Raw genomic sequence first — 6,069 nt, 5'->3', positions numbered from 1 at the left:
AGGAGCTGTTTGCCTGAGATCAAGGTTAAGGCTGGTAAGACTCTAATACAGAGCCTCCTCATGCAGGGCATTGCTATAGCAGCCAGGCATTTCCTATCAGCTAGGCATTCTGTGCCTTTGCACAGAAACTTTCTTAGCCACCAAGCATGCCACAGTCCTAAAACTATCATCAGAGACCCCTATCCCAAACACAGAACCCTTACATTGGGTAATGAATATAATTATATTCTATAAGATATAACATTTTCTTTATCCATTCATTGGACACCTAGGATTTTTCCATTTCTTGGCTATTGTGAATAGTGCTACAATGAATATTGGAATGTAGATGTCATTCCCTTGTGTATATATAAGCAATAGAGCATTGCTGGATCACATGGCAGTTTTATTTTTAATTTTTTGAAGAGTTAACATACTGTTTTCTGTAATGGCTCTACTAATTTACATTCCTACCAACAGTATATAAATGCCTCCTTTTCTCCACGTCCTCTCTTGCATATTTTTCTTTCCTTCCTTATTTTTGTTTTTTAGTTCAAGGGATAAAACCCAGGGCCTCATGCATGCTAAAATGATTCTCTATCATTTAGTCCTATCCCAAAGCCTCTTAAATCTTTTGATTATTGCTATTGTTACTAAGGTTAGGTGATAATTTCATTATGGGTTGACTTGTATTTAGCTGATGGTTATTGATGTTGAGTGTTTTTTCATATACCTATTAGCCATTTGTATGTCTTCTATTGAGAAACATGTAAAACATGTAGTCATGTTATTTACTCATTTTTTATTAGGCTACTAGGTTTTTTTTTTTTTTGCTTTGAATTTTTGGAGCTTATTGTATATTCTGGATGTCAATGCCTTGTCAGAGAGTTTCCAGATATTTTCTTCCATTCTATAGGTTGTCTCTTCTCCCTGTTTACTATATTTTTGGCTCCTAAGAAGCTAGAGCCAAAGAACATAGCTTGATATAATCTAATTTTTCTGTTTTTGTTTTTTGTGTTAGAGGGTCTTGTACAAAAACATTGTTGCCCATTTCAGTGTCCTGAAGTATTTCCATTAAATTTAAGTTTTAAGTAGATTTAGTTTTCCAATTTTAAACTTACTCCTTAATTCATTTTGAGTGGTAAGAGAGAGGGAAGTCCAGTTTCTCTTTTCTGTGTGTGATTTCCATTTTCCCTGCACTATTTATTGAACACTAACTGTATGTATTTTTAACATCTTTGTCAAAAATCAATTGGCTTAATATTTGTGGGTTTACTTCTCAGTGCTCTTTTCTGTTCCACTGATCTGTGTGCCTGAATTCATGCCAATACCATAAATATAGTTACGATTATAGTAGGTTCATAGTATATTTTGAAGTCAGATAGTGTGATGCCTCCTGCTTTCTTCCTTGGCTTAAGAGAGCTCTGGCTACTTGGAGTTTTTTCGTTCTTACCTAAAAATTTTAAGTTTTTTATAAATTTTAAGTTTTTCACAATTAATTTAAGAATATCACATTAGAAATGATGATATGGATTCTGTTCAATTCATAGATCACTTTGGGTAGAATGGGATTTTTAATAATATGGAATATATCAAATCCATGAATAAGAGAGTTTTTCCATGTTTTGTGTTCTTTTCAATTTCTTTCATGAGTACTTTATATTGTAGAAATCTTTCCACCTTTTTAATTAAATTTGTTCTTAAGTTTCTTTATAGTTATTATAAATAGGTTTCTTCCTTGATTTGTATTTTAGATAATTTGCTATTGAATATTAATCACATTACTGACTTTTTTTGGTTGTAGGTGAACACCATACATTTTATTTATTTTTATGCGTTGTTGAGGATCAAACCTAGTGCCTCACACATGCTAGGCAAATGCTTTACACTGAGCAACAAACCCAGCCCATACACTTCTGTTTGATTTAATAGATTTTTAATTGTGAGTTTGGTGTATTGTATGGATAATATCACTTCATGTGCAAACAGTGGCATTTGACATATTTTCCATTTTTTTTTGAGAGAGAGATAGAGAAAGAGAATTTTATTATTTATTTTTTAGTTTTTGGCGGACACAACATCTTTATTTGTATGTGGTGCTGAGGATTGAACCCAGGCTGCACGCATGCCAGGCGAGTATGCTACCTCTTGGGCCACATCTCCAGTCCTCCATTTTTTTAATGATTATTATTTTTTCCTTGATTGCTTTATGGAATCCACTACCATTAAAAGTGCTAGAAAAATTTCCTTGACTTGTTTCAGATATTAAAGAGAAATTTCCTCATTCTAGTTCAGTACATTATTGGCTGTTAGCTTATGGTATATGTGGTTTTAATTATATTGAGGTATATTACCACAATTTTTAATTTATTTAGCATTTTTATTTTGAAAATATAATGTTAAATTTTATCAAATACTATTCTGCATCTTTTGAGGTGATCATATAGGTTTTCTCCTTTTTTTGATATGGTATATAACATTTATTGATTTGTATATATTAAACTCTCTTTGCACCCCAGGAATGAATCCCAATTAATCATGGTAAAAATTTTTTAATAAGCTCTTGAACTTAGTTTGCTAGTATTATGAGGATCTGCATCTATCTTGAAGTTCTGAATTTTTCAGTTGACAGAATATGAATTACTCTGAAGTGCCAGCATTATCTTTTGCGTCCTACTTTCTATCCCATTGTCTGCAAGACAAACCCATTGCAGCTATGTGAAATATTAAATGTGGGGAAACCACTAGAGGTAAAAGAAACTTATAATTGCTTTTATTTTTCAAGATTTGATAGTTTTGTGATGTGATTCTGGCAGGAAGTCATTGTCATGATTGTTCCTAATCAGACCCTTACTATCATAGATTGTATTTATGTTATATCAGACAACATATGTAGAAGGCTAGTGACATCCATATCAAGAGGCCTGCAAGGGTAGTGCTCAGAACTGCCCACCAGAAACATTTTGTACTACAGAACAAGGGAATTCTGCTGAATTATGGAAGGAAAAGATTTTGCATGAATTCAAGACCTTGACTTTCAAAACCTTAGAATGCTCTGCTGCACTGTTCCACCCTATGCACATAGTGATTCATATGGCCATAAGTAAATCTGTAGCTGTCCTGATTGCAATATTTACACTCACATAGGAGTGGAAGTTACCTCACATTTTAGTATGTACTGAAAAGTCGAATTTTATAAGCACTGCTTTGCTTACTCCTTTAAACTCAGACATTGAAATGTGTTTCCCCCACTTAATACCTTTCCTCAAACTTTCTACCAAAAATTCCATTAACAAATTTCTGGAGACTTTGTATGCTATACACTGTTGGTAGGCACTATGTCAAGTTTATATTCTAATATTTTTTAAAAACCCATAAACACTGTATAATAATACAGAATTAACTAGTGCTAAGCACAACTTCAGAGATATACTGATATGCACTTAGAAAAAAACCCATTAAAAGGGTAATAAATCTGCCTTCACTATTAAAAATGGTTTCTGTATTATAGAGGGTAAGAAAGAGAGAAAAGCTAAAGGAAGATGATGAGATGAAACTCAAAGTCTCCCAAAAGCCTATATTACTTGAGACTTGTTGAGATATTAGAGACAAAAGTCCATAAAAAGAGTTGGTTGTCATTGACTGTAGCAAATACACTACTCTGGCACAGGATTTTTGTAGCTGGGGAGGCTGTACACATGTAGGGTCAAGGGACAGATGGGAACTTTTTGTACTCTCCACCCAATTTTACTGTTAAACTAAAATTGCTTTAAAACATAAAGTCTACTTAAAAAAAAAACAGTATGTATGGAGACCTTAGAGGAAAAAAAAATAGAAAAATGGATCCACTAAACTCTGAAACACATCAGCTCCTAAAAAGTCCTGATCTGTTCCACAACAATTGGGAGTGGGATGAGAAAGTTCTGCTTCTACAAACATCACAGAGAAGGTCTCCAATTAGCCTATCTTGGATTAAAACTTACTTCCTCACATACTTAAGAGAATGGGCTGCAAGATAGGAGGCGCCTGGTTCACCCGTCAGAAGCTGGACTCATCTTCAGCCAGTGGACACTAGAAGGGCCATATCTAAGGCTGAGATCCTGACACATCACTATATATTATTATAGTCACTACGAGAATCCCCCAGGTACCTCCCTGTGTCCACCTACCTTGGCGTGTCACTCTAGGGAGAGTTCCCCTCTACTCCAGCTGCTAAAGGGGTAGGACCTGGCCCAGCAGCCCTGCTTTGCTTCCATAGCTGGTATGTATTTTAATCATCTGAGTCACATCATAACCTTTATTAAATATTTTGATCAAGGTCAGCTTTAGGAGCGTGCGAACTGTTCAGTCACACAGGTTTCACGCTTAGTTTATTGCTTGGCTGTCACTGTTTTAAATTTTTTAAAATAAATTTTGAAAAAGTAAAAAAACAGAGTTGGTTGTAAGATTATAAAAATCTTACAGAGACACAGAAATTATTTTTAACTTTACATAGAGAACATAAATATTTAGATGATTTTAAAAGTTTTATACTTAGTAAAAGCATTCTGGATTTATCTGTTTCAATGTGCATTAATGTAAAAAGGAGCTATGGGGAAGACATGCTGAGAAAATCAATTATCACCCCACTTTTATGAAACACAGAGTACAGTGAAAAAATAACTATAAGTCTACAATGTTCTTAAGAAGAGACAGGAACTGTGTTAAGCAATTTGCAAGGGCAATGCTATTTATTGTTTATAAGGCTTTATTATTTATATCTCTGTATCGTAGAGGTTTGGAGAATTAAAATTATTTTCCTAGCCACCTAGAAAGTATGAGGTTGACCGGGAATTTGAATCTAGGAATAAAATGTCACATCACAATTTGAGTGCTTAAAGATAGAAGTAATTATTGCATTAGATTTAAATTTCCAATTGTATGGTGTATGAGCTCAAATAATCAGACTATCTACCATCTCCAGATTTTACAGTGGAATACAAGAAACATGAATTATTGAAAACACAGCAGAGTGATCAGTAGAGAAGACTCTAGGGTTTTTCTTGTAAAACCCTTTTACAATTTGAAAATTTGAGTAACTCTAACCACTACACTTAGCCATAAAGTTCAAGTAATGTAGATAAATCATAGTCCTCTGTGACTGTGGACCTAGTGGTGGAACCCATGAGTTAAATTTAAGCTATTGTATTATTTGCAACGATCCTTCAAATTAAATCAAAGGAAGATAATCACCTGATCTTGCAACAGTTGTTTACAATACCCCTAAGATCTGCTATGCAGTAACTTCATGTTTATTTTAAAGTTTCTAACCTACTATGAGCAGCATATAACTCATCAGAATATGTTGTGGTTCACTAAAACCTGTTAATTACACTGTGCTGTGAACCACCCATATCATCTAGAAGCTTGTAAGAAACAAAGATGTCAAACCCCATTCAGAGGAGCTTGATCAGAATATGCATTTTGACAAGTCCTTGGCTGATCTTTATGTTCCAAGCTTTATGACTAATTAATAAGTTTAGAATTGACAGGAATCTATTTGAACGGAAATTAGACAATTGGGGAAATTATCAGTCGTAATTGCTTCTTTTCTCAGGAACCCATGATGGTTGTTATCTGGCAAATATAAACTCTAGACAATGTTTCCTGGCACATGAATCAGAAGTCCTCAGTAGTTTGTAAGAGGTGAGGTATGTTGGCCAGTCTAAAACTGGGAAGCACAAACTGAAAAGTTAAACTTGGAGATGCTGACAGGTTTGTGGACAAGCTTCAAAATACCTGAGATGGAGAACCAGGCTCAGCCTTTTCAGCACTGAAGACTGCAGCATGCTGGGTGCCTGGGACTGCAAACACCAGTCTAGTGCTCTTCTCCTCCAAGTCAAAGAGGATATTGGAAATCAAAGTTGGCATTGAGGTTTCAGGCAGAAGAGAGGTGAATGTGTTCATTCACCTGTACTTGGGGACTCCTTGGTCTGGGAGTAAGTGCTGTGAACATTTAGGAATATATTCCCAATAATAAAACTCATTTATTTAGTTATTCATATTTTCACAAAATGCATTTTTATCTTTCTATGATATGCCATATGTGTG

Source organism: Ictidomys tridecemlineatus, chromosome 4 (genome assembly GCF_052094955.1).
Source record: "Ictidomys tridecemlineatus isolate mIctTri1 chromosome 4, mIctTri1.hap1, whole genome shotgun sequence".
Taxonomy (NCBI): Eukaryota; Metazoa; Chordata; class Mammalia; order Rodentia; family Sciuridae; genus Ictidomys; species Ictidomys tridecemlineatus.
This window is presented reverse-complemented; position numbering follows the sequence as displayed.